Below are 16712 nucleotides of genomic sequence, written 5' to 3' on the forward strand. Positions count from 1 at the left end.
GAGTCCGATCCCAGCTTCCCGGCCGAATTAGGTGGGAGCTGGCAGAGCGCACGGCCAGGACCCCTGCTCCCGGAGCTGTCCTGCGGGGTGGGGCCACACTCGCGGTGGCTCCCTCTCGGCGCTTTCCCCATCCTCAAAGAGGACACCCCTCCTTCCGCCCCGGCCCGCCAGGCCCGCTCCCCACCCCCGCCGCGGCGCCGCCTTTCCCTCGCCCGCCCGCCCGCCCCTGCCCAGAGCCTCCCAGGCAGCCAGCGAGCGAGGGGAGCGCTCTGGGATGGGACTTGGAGGAGGCGGCGAAGGAGGAGACAGCGGCAGCGGCGGCGGCTCGGGCTTCTTCCTCGGCTCCCACGAGCGATCCCCAGAAGAGAGGTGCGGCTCTCGGAGAAGCGAGGAGGCCCACGAGGAAGACGGAGGTGGCTGCGCCCCTGTCTCGCGGCTCCCGGGGCGCCCACGGCTGTGGCTGCAGGTGAGCGCGGCACACTTTGCCCCGGGTTCTGCGCGGCCCAGCGTCCCGAATGGGCCACAGTCCAACCCACGCCCAGGATCCCGCATCCGCGGACCCCAGCGCCGGGCGTCCCCTCCTCCTCGGGAACGTGCTGCTCCAGGCCCCCTCTGGCGAGAGCCGGTGCCGGGCGCTCCACGAGGGGGCGGCGCCGGCGCGGAACGGCACGTAGGGGCGCTTTCCCCTGCAGCGAGGGCACCTAGACCCGGTGTGCACCCGCACAGTGAGAGGGAGACTTGTTGAACGAGTGTCCAGGGTGATTCCTATCCAGCTGGCAGCCCAGATGACTTCAAGCCCTCCCCTCCCTTGGGAGGGTGGTATTGTAATGACCCACGACATGCAAATTTTGTTCTCTATCTGACAGCTAAGGAGTCAGCTTCCCTAATTGCGAGAGGAAGAAGAGAAAGGGGAGGGCATTTTGAGTTAGTTACTAGAGACCCCTTTCAGAGGATGCTTTGGGGAGAGGACCAAAAAAAAAAAAGAAGGAAAGAAAGGGAGACCTTGGAAGAGACTCCAGGACTTCGCCCAGGAAGGTACGTTCCTCAGGGACACATACTACACCCTGAACCAGTCCGACTGACAGAATTCCAAATTCTCATAAATCAGGGAGTAATGATGCATCGGAGCCAAGACCTCTCACTATTGCCCTTTGAGGTAGTCGAAGGGAAGACAGGAGACAGTGAAGAGCAGAGACCTCCAGGGTTTGCGTGCAGGTTTCAGCCAGGCTTTGAGGCTCACAGGCTTGGTGACCTTGGCTTCCTGGTCTGAGTGGGGATGATAATATCTACAGGATTGTGAGGATTAAGTGAGATACTACAAGTCCTTAGAATAGTTTCAGGAGCACCTTTAAGGTGAGATGGTGCACTCTATCACCTGTCTTTCCAGAAAAAGTCAGGACTTCAGATAGTAGCAAATTTCCCAATTTAAGAAGAGAGGATCTATCTGGATGGGTGAGCGTGGCAAATAATCCACAGGAATAACCATTCAATCCAGCATGCTCTCCCTTCCTGGTTTCAAGAACAGACTCAAAAAACCATATTAAAATATCAAGATGGGTTTATGATCTGAAAAGTTTCTTCTCAGTCCCTAAAGTGTGATCCTTTAGACTCCCCTATGAAGAATGCAGATACCTGTGGTTCTTCACCTTCCATGTTCTCAGCCATCCACACTGATTCCTGTTGATAGAATTCAGTCTCACACCGCGTGTTGCCAGGCCTCTCTTTTCTACACATCAGTGCTCCAGGATTCCTTACTCCGGCAGACCTGGCAGTCTAGAGCCACTGAGGCCTGAGGTCACTTGCTGGAGGTGTCATAGCAGAGTATGAATCTGAAATACACATGAACAGTTGCCATGCCTTAAGCTCTTATCAGCCAGTACCATATGTCTCTGGTCAGCAAAAGGTACTTGTAATGAGGCTCAAGACTTAAGGAAAGGGAAAGAGATGGTGATTCCCTGAAAGATAGGGAAGGAGTAAGGGGACCATTAGTGATTCGGGAAGGAAACTCCACACTTAGCTTAGAAACAGCTCTGGCTGGTACCTAAGAGAAGGTAAAGGGTGAGGTTGGGGGAATGGAGAAAGGGGGAGGGACAGGCTCAGGTTTCTGGGGAAAAGCAGACTGAACAGGGCGTGGTGAGTATAAATGCCGGCCCCAGCAATGTTCTGGGGTGTGGAGCTGGGCAGGCACTAAATGCTAAGATTCAGCAGCGAGCAGTCGAGGTTTAAGAGAGAGTCAAGCTAGTGAGAGAGTCTCTGATGCTTTTCCTGGGACTTGCTCTCCTCTGGTCTGTGGCATGTGCAAGAAAGTCCTTGCTGGGATTTCCTCCACTTCTGGGGAGGCTAAGGACCACTTTCCTGCTTAATGTACTTGTGGGAATAACTCCAGCGGGCCAGGGAAAGGGGAGCATGTCGTTACTGTTGCTAGTAAACAGTGCCGGGGAAGCCCTCCCAAGAGACGGGTTGCCACTTGGCACTCCAGCCTGTGAGGTCATCCTTGAACCCTGCTGTGGCTCAGCAGACACTGAAGGGGGCTGGGAGGGAATAGCAGGGCTGAGCTCGATTCCAGAGGTCTCGGCTGTTGTCAGCTCTTGATGGGGATGAGAGGTGGTGGTGGTGGGGCACAGTCCCAAGCGCACTGATCTTGCTATCCCAAAGGTCTCAGGTCCAGTCCTGAGCCCTGCCACCCATCACCTGTGAGGATTTGGAAATCACCTGTGAGGATTTGGAAAAGTTACCCAGGCCCTCTGTGCCTCAGTGTCTTCATCTGTAAACGGGATAGGACTGTTGGGAGAATTACACCAGGTAACACATGTGCAGCGCTTAGAGTAAGTGCTCAAGATTTTTTAGTTACACTTGCTGTTATTATTATCTGAACCTTGGTTTTATCATCCACCAAATGGGCATGATACAATGAACTAGAGTTGTTGTGAGAGTTAAATGAGATAATAAATGTGAAGATTAATCCAGCACAGTGTGTAGGTGTAGTAAGTGCTCAGAGACCCTCTTGCCAGGTAAGGTGACATAGTCACAGGATCCGGGATTAGGAGGTAGACACCTTTGACAGGGGGAGGCACTGTGCTGATCACCACAGTCATTACTGGAGAAAATAGTGTTAGTCAAAGGGTTTTACCTCACTTCTGTTTAGGGCTTATCCCTGCACCTTCCCCGTAGGATGAGTTGGTTTGCACTCATTTTAGAGATGAAAAGCTTAAGACCAGAGGGGTCGAGGCTATTGGTCAAATCTTTGAGGATTTGACCTGGGATTCTTTAAACTCAATTCAGAAGTTGCTACTTCCTGGCCTTCATGGACTTTCTCCCTTTCTTTGGCTAACCTTCAACTATACTGTTTGAGGAAGACGCATTAGCCTGAGATTAACTTAATCAATGCTAGTTTGGGATCATTATAGGAGTCAATTAACCAAAGCAGTAAAAAATAGGAGACAAAACTTTCAGCTCAGGTTTAGTAATTATTCCTGAGAATACAAGTTCACGATGGCAAGGATTGGAGCCTTTTTATTATTATTATTATTTTTAATTAAATTTTTTTGTTAAGTTTTAGGTTTACAGAAATGTCACGCATAAAATATATAGAATACAGCATTCCCAAATAATACCCTATTTCTAACACCTAGTATTAGTGTGGTGCATTTATTATGATTCATGAAAGAACATTTGTATAACTGTACTATTAACCATAAGTCATCGTTTACAGTAGGCTTCATTGTGTTTTACAGGTTCTTGTGTTTCCTATGCTTCTTTAATTTTTATTCTAGTAACATGAATATGTCCTAAATGTTCCCCTTTCAGCCACCTTTGCAGAAACGATTCAGTGCTGTTAATTTCTTTCCCAATATTGTGCTACCATCACCACCATCCATTACCAACACTTTACAGTCAACCCAAATAGAAGTTCTGTACAATTTAAACATTAACTCCCCATCCCTTACCCCCAACCTAGCCTCTGGTAACCTATATTCTGAACTCTGACTCTGTGACTTTGCTTGTTGTGATTATTTCATAGCTGTGAGATCGTACAATATCTGTCCTTTCGTGTCTGGCTAATTTCATTCAACATGACGTCTTCAAGGTTCATCCATTGTAAACAATCCTTTTAAAGATCACTTTAAAGAACAATACACTGAGTGGTTAAGTTGTAGAGATTATGAATTTGTGCCTCCAGGACATGTACGAAATCCAGCTGACCTTGTGTTATAAATGGGAACTGGTAGACTGAGATAAAATTTCCAGTGATGGCAGCATGCATGGATTCAAGAGGTGCTGTGCCAAATATTCTAAAAATGATCATGGTGATGAATGCACAACTATGTGATGATGTGGTGAGCCATTGATTGTATGTCATGCACGGACTGTATGTATGTGAAGATCTGTCAATAAAAATGAAAAATAAAAGGGGCCTAGGCAGCCTAAGCAGAAGTGAAGATGTTGGAGGACTCAAAAGCATCTTCAATTTTGACAATACTGATGTTAAAGAGGTAAAAAAAAGCATTTGAAACACATTGCTTTATGAAATGAGAGTAGGAAAAAAACTATTCCTAAATTAATTTATTTTATAATATGTAGTTTTAAATATGTACTTGTGGCTAAATTGATATGCTATTGTAAGTAGATACTTGATATTTCATCTATATTTTAAAAACCTATATGTTCAAGTTGGCCAAGAAATTGGGAGTGTCTCCCATCAGAAAAAAAATGGGATATGGCCTTCATTCAGGCGAAGATAGTGGGTAGAAGAAGTGGTCTTGAGCTTGGCAGTTGGAGGGCACAAACTATGGCCAGTTTGAGTCAACATTTGTTGACCTGTTATCTACTTTCTAAAAATTTATTTACAAAATGCAGTATCATGGCAGAACACAGAGATGATTAGGTGTAGTCCAAAGGAACAGCTTACAGCCTAGGTGGGGGGCTGATATGGTAGCAAATAAAAGAATAACTAGAGCAGATCACAAACTCATTGTCAGGGGACTACAAAAGTCCATCCTTGTTGGGAAAATTGGAGAACATTTTATAGAGAGGGTGACGTGAGAGTTGAGCCTTGGGGGATGAATGTGTTTTGACCAATGTAGAATGTAGACATTCTAGGCCAAGGGATAGACAATGACACCCAGCTATGACAAGAATCTGGGTTCTTCAGGGAACTCCTTGGGAAGTCTGCTGAGGAGGTGGCGACTGCCATAGTTGAAGTGGTGGGCAGTGGGCATTAAGGAAGGCCTTGAATTGTAACGTTACACAGGGAGGCCATGGACAAGCTCTGAACAGAGGAGGGACAGGACCAGGAGGTGAAGGAACCAACACAGGGAGGGCAGTTCTGAGGCTCCTGGAAGGGTCAGGGTGAGAAATGGTGAGAATGGAGCATTGGCTGCAGTGCTGGGTACAGTCAGGGGAGCTGGGTGGAGGGAGCTGTGCAGGGAGCCAGATTGTAATACAGAGGCAGACATGGAAGCAGCTCAGTTTGGTCTGAGTGCTGAGCAGAAAGGACTTGAGTGGGAGAAGATGAGTTCATGTTTTGAACAGGCTGAGCTGGCTAGCAGGCCTTCATCTTTGGATAGGTGGAATAGATAGGCCATGTCAAGTCAACGTCTATAGTGTTTTGACATTTAGAACCAGCTGATAACCATGGCCTTGAGTCCCAGCAAAAGTTCAGTTCCCATTTGCTAGCTATGCAGAAGACAGTGCTTCCAGCCTTAGGTGGGAGACAAGAAAGTGCCACTCTGTGATTTATACCACTCCGGTATTGCAAGCTTCTCTGCGAGTGCATAAAGTAATGACTCTAGTCTGGCAGAGAGGTTTTAGAGGGACAGAATTATTGCACTTGATGACTAAGAACTTACACACGGGGAAGTGATTCAAATCCCTTTTTAAATAGGTAGACTGACTGCCTGAAAGGTGGCTGTAATGAAAGGAAAGAACAGGTAGAACCTGGGCCTTGCCACTAAACCAGCTTTGAGGCCTTGGAGAAGCATCTTTCCATCTCCAAATCTTAGTTTTTGAGTCATAAAATTGGGAGCTCATCCATCTTGTGGAATAGTTATGAGAAACAAATGAGATAATAATATGCAAACTTCCCAGTTCACTGCCTGGTCCATAGTGGGTACTTGATACTTATCAGTTCCCTACACCTTTCTCTTCTTGACCAGAGTCAGAGTTTATCATCTCAGAGGCTGTTTTGCCCACCTCCCTCTTTGGGATAGCAGAGTTTTACTGTTGTGTGGTCTGTTTAGGTTGAGAAACACTGCTTCCAGTCCACACCTCTCCATTTATGGCTTAGTAATTAAAGCCCAGAGACTGAGGTCACCCAGCTGAGGTCACACAGCATTTCAGTGACAGAGCCAAGGTTCTTCTCCTCTTGAGGCCCATAGCAGATCGTGTCTACTCCAAGAGGATTCTGCTCACTTGTCAACTTACTTGGAACAGTCATGCTTAGAAGAACTTGTAGCTATGAGGGTTAGGACAATCTCCTTCTCTCTTCCTTCCTCCACCCCCTTGTAAAGTTAAATGAAAAGATTCATGGCCTCATGGAGAGAAGAAATATTGCTAAAATGAAGGTCAAAGCTATCGTGTTTCTTAAATACCCTTTATGGATTCTGTTCAGATTGAATTAGCCTTTATTTCTCAGCACTGCAATTGTTCTCATATGCCCATATATGAAAGGGACTGTTCTCAAATAGCATTCCAATTTCCAGTTGGAAATGGCTCCAGTTCTTCAAATGCCAGCAGCTGGAACCAAGAAACAATCACTGCGCTGAGCTACACACGCTGCCTTATTTTTCACTGCCATTGCATCTTTTTTTTTATTAATTAAAAAAAAATTAACAAAACATTTAGAAATCATTCCATTCTACATGTACAATCAGTAATTCTTAATATCATCACATAGTTGCATATTCATAATTTCTTAGTACATTTTCATCGATTTAGAAAAAGAAATAAAAAAACAACAGAATAAGAATTAAAACGATAATAGAGAGAAAAAAAAAAACCTATACCTCCCATGCAGCTTCATTCAATGTTTTAACATAATTGCATTACAATTAGGTAGTATTGTGCTGTCCATTTCTGAGTTTTTATATCCAGTCCTGTTGCACAGTCTGTATCCCTTCAGCTCCAATTACCCCTTCTCTTTTTTTTTTTTAATTAATGGAAAAAAAGAAATTAACCCAACGTTTAGAAATCATACCATTCTACATATGCAATCAGTAATTCTTAACATCATCACATAGATGCATGATCATCGTTTCTTAGTACATTTGCATCGGTTTAGAAGAACTAGCAACACAACAGAAAAAGATATAGAATGTTAATATAGAGAAAAAAAATAAAAGTAATAATAGTAAAAACAAAACAAAACAAAACAAAACAAAAACCTATAGCTCAGATGCAGCTACATTCAGTGTTTTAACATGATTACTTTACAATTAGGTATTATTGTGCTGTCCATTTTTGAGTTTTTGTATCTAGTCCTGTTGCACAGTCTGTATCCCTTCAGCTCCAATTGCCCATTATCTTACCCTGTTTCTACCTCCTGCTGGACTCTGTTACCAATGACATATTCCAAATTTATTCTCGAATGTCCGTTCACATCAGTGGGACCATACAGTATTTGTCCTTTAGTTTTTGGCTAGACTCACTCAGCATGATGTTCTCTAGGTCCATCCATGTTATTACATGCTTCATAAGTTTATCCTGTCTTAAAGCTGCATAATATTCCATCGTACGTATATACCACAGTTTGTTTAGCCACTCTTCTGTTGATGGAGGTTTTGGCTGTTTCCATCTCTTTGCAATTGTAAATAATGCTGCTATAAACATTGGTGTGCAAATGTCCGTTTGTGTCTTTGCCCTTAAGTCCTTTGAGTAGATTCCCAGCAATGGTATTGCTGGGTCGTATGGCAATTCTATATTCAGCTTTTTGAGGAACCGCCAAACTGCCTTCCACAGTGGTTGCACCATTTGACATTCCCACCAACAGTGGATAAGTGTGCCTCTTTCTCCGCATCCTCTCCAGCACTTGTCATTTTCTGTTTTGTTGATAATGGCCATTCTGGTGGGTGTGAGATGATATCTCATTGTGGTTTTGATTTGCATTTCTCGAATGGCCAGGGACAATGAGCATCTCTTCATGTGCCTTTTGGCCATTTGTATTTCCTCTTCTGATAGGTGTCTGTTCAAGTTTTTTTCCCATTTTGTAATTGGGTTGGCTGTCTTTTTGTTGTTGAGTTGAACAATCTCTTTATAAATTCTGGATACTAGACCTTTATCTGATATGTCATTTCCAAATATTGTCTCCCGTTGTGTAGGCTGTCTTTCTACTTTCTTGATGAAGTTCTTTGATGCACAAAAGTGTTTAATTTTGAGGAGCTCCCATTTATTTATTTCCTTCTTCAGTGTTCTTGCTTTAGGTTTAAGGTCCATAAAACCGCCTCCAGTTGTAAGATTCATAAGATATCTCCCAATATTTTCCTCTAACTGTTTTATGGTCTTAGACCTAATGTTTAGATCTTTGATCCATTTTGAGTTAACTTTTGTATAGGGTGTGAGATACGGGTCTTCTTTCATTCTTTTACATATGGATATCCAGTTCTCTAGGCACCATTTATTGAAGAGACTGTTCTGTCCCAGGTGAGTTGGCTTGACTGCCTTATCAAAGATCAAATGTCCATAGATGAGAGGGTCTATATCTGAGCACTCTATTCGATTCCATTGGTCGATATATCTATCTTTATGCCAATACCATGCTGTTTTGACCACTGTGGCTTCATAATATGCCTTAAAGTCAGGCAGCGCGAGACCTCCAGCTTCGTTTTTTTTTCCTCAAGATGTTTTTAGCAATTCGGGGCACCTTGCCCTTCCAGATAAATTTGCTTATTGGTTTTTCTATTTCTGAAAAATAAGTCGTTGGGATTTTGATTGGTATTGCATTGAATCTGTAAATCAATTTAGGTAGGATTGACATCTTAACTATATTTAGTCTTCCAATCCATGAACACGGTATGCCCTTCCATCTATTTAGGTCTTCTGTGATTTCTTTTAACAGTTTTTTGTAGTTTTCTTTATATAGGTTTTTTGTCTCTTTAGTTAAATTTATTCCTAGGTATTTTATTCTTTTAGTTGCAATTGTAAATGGGATTCGTTTCTTGATTCCCCCCTCAGCTTGTTCATTACTAGTGTATAGAAATGCTACAGATTTTTGAATGTTGATCTTGTAACCTGCTACTTTGCTGTACTCATTTATTAGCTCTAGTAGTTTTGTTGTGGATTTTTCCGGGTTTTCGACGTATAGTATCATATCATCTGCAAACAGTGATAGTTTTACTTCTTCCTTTCCTATTTTGATGCCTTGTATTTCTTTTTCTTGCCTAATTGCTCTGGCTAGAACCTCCAACACAATGTTGAATAATAGTGGTGATAGTGGACATCCTTGTCTTGTTCCTGATCTTAGGGGGAAAGTTTTCAATTTTTCCCCATTGAGGATGATATTAGCTGTGGGTTTTTCATATATTCCCTCTATCATTTGAAGGAAGTTCCCTTGTATTCCTATCTTTTGAAGTGTTTTCAACAGGAAAGGTTGTTGAATCTTGTCAAATGCCTTCTCTGCATCAATTGAGATGATCATGTGATTTTTCTGCTTTGATTTGTTGATATGGTATATTACATTAATTGATTTTCTTATGTTGAACCATCCTTGCATACCTGGGATGAATCCTACTTGGTCATGATGTATAATTCTTTTAATGTGTTGTTGGATACGATTTGCTAGAATTTTATTGAGGATTTTTGCATCTATATTCATTAGAGAGATTGGTCTGTAGTTTTCTTTTTTTGTAATATCTTTGCCTGGTTTTGGTATGAGGGTGATGTTGGCTTCATAGAATGAATTAGGTAATTTTCCCTCCACTTCGATTTTTTTGAAGAGTTTGAGCAGAGTTGGTACTAATTTTTTCTGGAATGTTTGGTAGAATTCACATGTGAAGCCATCTGGTCCTGGACTTTTCTTTTTAGGAAGCTTTTGAATGACTAATTCAATTTCTTTATTTGTGATTGGTTTGTTGAGGTCATCTATTTCTTCTTGAGTCAAAGTTGGTTGTTCATGTCTTCCCAGGAACCCGTCCATTTCCTCTAAATTGTTGTATTTATTAGCGTAAAGTTGTTCATAGTATCCTGTTATTACCGCCTTTATTTCTGTGAGGTCAGTAGTTATGTCTCCTCTTCCATTTCTGATCTTATTTATTTGCATCCTCTCTCTTCTTCTTTTTGTCAGTCTTGCTAAGGGCCCATCAATCTTATTGATTTTCTCATAGAACCAACTTCTGGTCTTATTGATTTTCTCTATTGTTTTCATGTTTTCAATTTCATTTATTTCTGCTCTGATCTTTGTTATTTCTTTCCTTTTGCTTGCTTTGGGATTAGTTTGCTGTTCTTTCTCCAGTTCTTCCAAGTGGACAGTTAATTCCTGCATTTTTGCCTTTTCTTCTTTTCTGATAAAGGCATTTAGGGCAATAAATTTCCCTCTTAGCACTGCCTTTGCTGCATTCCATAAGTTTTGATATGTTGTGTTTTCATTTTCATTCGCCTCGAGGTGTTTGCTAATTTCTCTTGCAATTTCTTCTTTGACCCACTCGTTGTTTAAGAGTGTGTTGTTGAGCCTCCACGTATTTGTGAATTTTCTGGCACTCCGCCTATTATTGATTCCCAACTTCATTCCTTTATGATCCGAGAAAGTGTTGTGTATGATTTCAATCTTTTTAAATTTGTTAAGACTTGCTTTGTGACCCAGCATATGGTCTATCTTTGAGAATGATCCATGAGCACTTGAGAAAAAGGTGTATCCTGCTGTTGTGGGATGTAATGTCCTATAAATGTCTGTTAAGTCTAGCTCATTTATAGTAATATTCAGATTCTCTATTTCTTTATTGATCCTCTGTCTAAATGTTCTGTCCATTGATGCGAGTGGGGAATTGAAGTCTCCAACTATTATGGTATTTGTGTCTATTTCCCTTTTCAGTGTTTGCAGTGTATTCCTCACGTATTTTTGGGGCATTCTGGTTCGGTGCGTAAATATTTATGATTGTTATGTCTTCTTGTTTAGTTGTTCCTTTTATTAGTAGATAGTGTCCTTCTTTGTCTCTTTTAACTGTTTTACATTTGAAGTCTAATTTGTTGGATATTAGTATAGCCACTCCTGCTCTTTTCTGGTTGTTATTTGCATGAAATATCTTTTCCCAACCTTTCACTTTCAACCTATGTTTATCTTTGGGTCTAAGATGTGTTTCCTGTAGACAGCATATAGAAGGATCCTGTTTTTCAATCCATTCTGCCAGTCTATGTCTTTTGATTGGGGAGTTCAGTCCATTAACATTTAGTGTTATTACTGTTTGGATAATATTTTCCTCTACCATTTTGCCTTTTGTATTATATATATCATATCTGATTTTCCTTCTTTCTACACTCTTCTCCATACCTCTCTCTTCTGTCTTTTCGTATCTGACTCTAGTGCTCCCTTTAGTATTTCTTGCAGAGCTGGTCTCTTGGTCACAATTTCTCTCAGTGACTTTTTGTCTGAGAATGTTTTAATTTCCCCCTCATTTTTGAAGGACAATTTTGTTGGATATAGGAGTCTTGGTTGGCAGTTTTTCTCTTTTAGTAATTTAAATATATCATCCCACTGTGTTCTAGCCTCCATGGTTTCTGCTGAGAAATCTACACATAGTCTTATTGGGTTTCCCTTGTATGTGATGGATTGTTTTTCTCTTGCTGCTTTCAATATCCTCTCTTTCTCTTTGACCTCTGACATTCTAACTAGTAAGTGTCTTGGAGAACGCCTATTTGGGTCTAATATCTTTGGGGTGCACTGCACTTCTTGGATCTGTAATTTTAGGTCTTTCGTAAGAGTTGGGAAATTTTCAGTGATAATTTCTTCCATTAGTTTTTCTCCTCCTTTTCCCTTCTCTTCTCCTTCTGGGACACCCACAACACGTATATTTGTGCGCTTCATATTGTCCTAGAGTTCCCTGATACCCTGTTCAAATTTTTCCATTCTTTTCCCGATAGTTTGTTTCTTTTTGGAATTCAGATGTTCCATCCTCCAAATCACTAATTCTATCTTCTGTCTCTTTGAATCTATCATTGTAGGTATCCATTGTTTTTTCCATCTTTTCTACTTTGTCCTTCACTTCCATAAGTTCTGTGATTTGTTTTTTTCAGTTTTTCTATTTCTTCTTTATGTTCAGCCCATGTCTTCTTCATGTCCTCCCTCAATTTATCTATTTCGTTTTTGAAGAGGTTTTCCATTTCTGTTCGTATATTCAGCATTAGTTGTCTCAGCTCCTGTATCTCATTTGAACTATTGGTTTGTTCCTTTGACTGGGCCATATTTTCAATTTTTTGAGCGTAATCCGTTATCTTCTGCTGGCGTCTGCGCATTTAGACAGATTTCCCTGGGTGTTGGATCCAAAAGTTTGGAGGATTTTTCTGTGAAATCTCTGGGTTCTGTTTTTCTTATCCTGCCCAGTAGGTGGCGCTCGTGGCACACGTTTGTCTGCGGGTCCCACCAGTAAAAGGTGCTGTGGGTCCTTTAACTTTGGAAAACTCTCGCCTTCCGGGAGGTTCACTAGCCGAAGTGGCTTGGAAGAGTGCCAGCCGGCCCGGGGTCCGAACGTGGGGAGGGTCGCTGGCCACGGCAGCCCGGGAAAGCACCCGTCCGAATTTCCTAGTCAGCCCGGGGCGCCAAACGTGGCAGGAGGGCGCCAGCCGCAGCGGTCCACCCGGGAGAGTGCACCGTTCCCAGGGAGTCACGGGTTTGGAAGGGCCCCACCCCCCGTCACCGTTCTCCGCGGCCTGGGGTTTTCTGATCCAATTCTCTCAGTTGGTCCGGGGGGCCGCACGTGGTGTGGGCGCCAGCCACCGCGGTTTGAGGGGACCGCCTGTCCAATTCTCCCAGCCGGCCCGGGAAGGGGGAAGGGAGTTACTCCGGCCGCTTGCCATCCCGCCCGGTGAAGTCCGCGCCCCTCGGCGATCTCACCAGAGCGGGTTCTCTCAGCCAGCCAGCCATTCCAGGATGGGGTACGCTGTCTTTTTTTATCTCTGTCATGGCTTTGGGAGCTATTCTGTATCGTTTCTACTCCCTTAGTAGCTGTTCTGGAGGAGAAACTAAGCTCCGCGCGTCTTACTAAGCCGCCATCTTCTCCGGAAGTCCGCCGTTGCATTTTAAGAACAATCTGTCTTTTCTGATATTAATATTGCCATACTGGTTTTATGTGAGTTGGTGTGTATGTGGTATCTTTTCTTCCCCCATTCTTTTACTTTTTTAAAAAATAGCTTTTTGAATTAAATTTGCATACAATAGAATTCATCAATTTTAATAGTAGAATTTGATGAGTTTTGACAAGGTAATAGACATGTAACATCCACCATAATCCGGAAAAAAAGGGTTTCCATCACTCCTCAGATTCCCTTCACGCCCCTTTGTAGCCAATCTCCTTCTCCCACCCCTAGCCGATGGAACCACTGTCCTGCTTTCACTCATCTAGTTTTGTTCATCATTCTGTGTCTGGTGTCTTTCACTCAGCATAATTGTTTTGAGATTCATCCAGTAGATTGTTTCTTTAAGTGCTGTGTAGTATTCCATTATATGGATATACCATAATCTGTTTACTATTCACCAGTTCATAGATATTTGAGTTGTTTCCTGTTTTTGGCTTTTATGAATAAAGCTACTGTGAACAGCTGAGTACAAGTCTTTGTAAGGACATATTTTCCTATTTTTTGGTTAAATACCTAGGAGTAGGGTTGCTGGTAGGAGACTAACTGGCCTGATTTGCCTGGGACTGAGGGATATCTCCTGATGCAGGATTTTTAGTGTTAAAACTGGGACAGTCGGTCACCCTATGCCATGTGGGAAGTGTGTGTTTAGTGTTTAACTTTATGAAAAACTGCCCAACTGTGTTCCAAAGTGGCTGCACTATTTTGCTTCTTAATTTTAGCTATTCTAATGGGTTTGTCATAGTATCTCATTGTTTGTATGTTTTGTTTTGTTTTGTTTTAATTTTTTATTAATTAAAAAAATTATAAAAACACAAACTTTCCCAACACATGCACTCAGAAATTCACAATATCATCACATAGTTGCATATTCATCATCATGATCATTTCCCAGAACATTAGCATCAATTCAGAAAAAGAAATAAAAAGACAACAGAAAAATATAACAAACAGAAAAAAAATTATACAGGCCATACCCCTTACTGATCCCTTTCATTGATCACTAGCATTTCAAACTAAATCTATTTTAACATTTGTTCCCCCTATTATTTATTTTTATTCCATATGTTCCTCTCATCTGTTGACAAGGTACATAAAAGGAGCATCAGACACAAGGTTTTCACAATCACACAGTCACATTGTGAAAGCTGTATCATTATACAATCATCATCAAGAAACATGGCTACTGGAACACAGCTCTACATTTTCAGGCTGTTCCCTCCGGCCTGTCCATTACATCTTGGATAACAAGGTGATATCTACTTAATGCATAAGAATAACCTCCAGGATAACCTCTCGACTCTGTTTGGAATCTCTGAGCCATTGACATTTTGTCTCATTTCACTTTTCACCCTTTTGGTCGAGAAGGTTTTCTCAATCCCTTGATGCTGGGTCTCAGCTCATTCTAGAGTTTTTCTCAATCCCTTGATGCTGAATCTCAGCTCATTCTGGGATTTCTGTCCCACGCTGCCAGGAAGATCCACACCCCTGGTAGTCATGTCCCACGTAGTCAGAGGGAGGGTGGTGAGTCTGCTTGCTGTGTTGGCTGGAGAGAGAGGCCACATCTGAGCAACAAAAGGGGTCTCTTAGGCCTAATTTTAAGTAGGCTAGACCTATCCCCTGTGGGGTTACGTTTCATATGAACAAAGCCCAAGACTGGGGGCTCAGCCTATAGCTTTGGTTGTCCACACTGCTTGTGAGAATATCAAGAATTCAACTTGGGGAAGTTAAGTTTTCCCCTGTTCTCACCATTCCCTGAAGGGGACTTTGCAAATACTTTTCCACTCACTGATCAAATCACTCTGGGATTCATCAGGGCATCACCTGGACAAATCAACAAAATCTCATGTCCTATACAAAGTTCCATGTACTTAAGGTGTTCAATCAACTATCTACATAAGTTATATTAGGAGATGCACTACTCAAAGTATAGATTTGTACCAAATAAACATTTTTTGCTTTAGTCTCCCACATTAGTTGAAATTTTAAAATATTAATTACCGTCTGTTTTCAGCACACTGCAGTAATGACATTCTTTTGTTCTTCCTCATGCAAAAACATTTTTAAATTTGTACATTTAGTTACTATCATTATACACTCTAGGCATTCCTAGATTACACCATCTCAATCTTTATAATAGTCTATTTTTCTTTGTGATTTCATTTATGCCCCAGCCTCCTTCCTCTATCATTCTCATATGCAGTTTCATTCAGTGTTTTAACATAATTGTATTACAGTTAGGTAATATTGTGCTGTCCATTTCTGAGTTTTTATATTCAGTCCTGTTGCACAATATGTATCCCTTCAGCTCCAATCACCCAATATCTTACCCTATTTCTATCTCCTGATGGTCTCTGTTACCGAGGAAATATTCCAAGTTTATTCACTAATGTCAGTTCGTATCAGTGAGACCATACAGTGTTTGTCCTTTTGGTTTTGGCTAATCACACTCAGCATAATGTCCTTAAGGTCCATTCATGTTGTTACATACTTCATAACTTTATTCTGTCTTACAGCTGCATAATATTCCATTTTATGTAAATGTCACAGTTTATTTAGCCAACTGTCTGTTGATGGACATTTTGGCTGTTTCCATCTCTTGGTAATTGTTAATAATGCTGCTATAAACATTGGTGTGTAAATGTCCATTTGTGTCCTTGGCCTCGTGACCTTTGAGTAAAGACAGCATATAGGCTCTTCCTCTTCGCCTAAGCGGCCCTAGGTGATCGCTAAAAATGGTTCGCTATTCACTTGACCCAGAAAACCCTACAAAATCATGCAAATCAAGAGGTTCAAATCTTCGTGTTCACTTTAAGAACACCCGAGAAACTGCTCAGGCTATCAAGGGTAAGCATATTCGAAAAGCCACCAAGTATCTAAAAGATGTCACTTTACAGAAGCAATGTGTTCCCTTCCATCGTTACAATGGTGGTGTTGGTAGGTGTGCCCAGGCCAAACAGTGGGGCTGGACGCAGGGTCGGTGGCCCAAAAAGAGTGCTGAGTTTTTGTTGCACATTCTTAAAAATGCAGAGAGTAATGCTGAACTTAAGGGTTTAGATGTCGTTTCTCTGGTCATTGAGCACATCCAGGTGAACAAAGCCCCTAAGATGCGCCGCAGGACTTACAGAGCTCATGGTCAGATTAACCCATACATGAGCTCCCCTTGCCACATTGAGATGATCCTTACTGAAAAAGAACAGATTGTTCCTAAACCAGAAGAGGAGGTTGCACAGAAGAAAAAAATATCCCAGAAGAAACTGAAGAAACAAAAACTTATGGCTCGGGAATAAATTCAGTTTAAAATAAATGCAAATGAAAGCTAAAAAAAAAAAAAAAAAAAAAAAAGACAGCATATAGATGGGTCCTGTTTTTTAATCCATTCTGCCAGACTTTGTCTGTTGACTGGAGAGTTTAATCCATTAACATTCAGTGTTATT

The 16712-nt window shown here is 41.9% G+C and overlaps 1 protein-coding gene across 3 annotated transcripts in view; it reads left to right on the forward strand.

Moving 5' to 3' along the window:
- Positions 1-240: 240 nt before the first annotated feature.
- The window catches only part of MATN2 (matrilin 2), a 200865-nt gene continuing 184393 nt past the window's right edge, over positions 241-16712 (forward strand). For 2 of the 3 annotated variants that reach the window (XM_077167296.1, XM_077167298.1), the window contains exon 1: positions 241-466. The gene's annotated coding sequence lies outside the window, so the exon portion shown is untranslated. Of the gene's footprint in view, positions 467-760; positions 1036-16712 lie in introns of those variants that run through there. The other variant, XM_077167297.1, reaches the window with a different exon arrangement.

Source organism: Tamandua tetradactyla, chromosome 6 (genome assembly GCF_023851605.1).
Source record: "Tamandua tetradactyla isolate mTamTet1 chromosome 6, mTamTet1.pri, whole genome shotgun sequence".
Taxonomy (NCBI): Eukaryota; Metazoa; Chordata; class Mammalia; order Pilosa; family Myrmecophagidae; genus Tamandua; species Tamandua tetradactyla.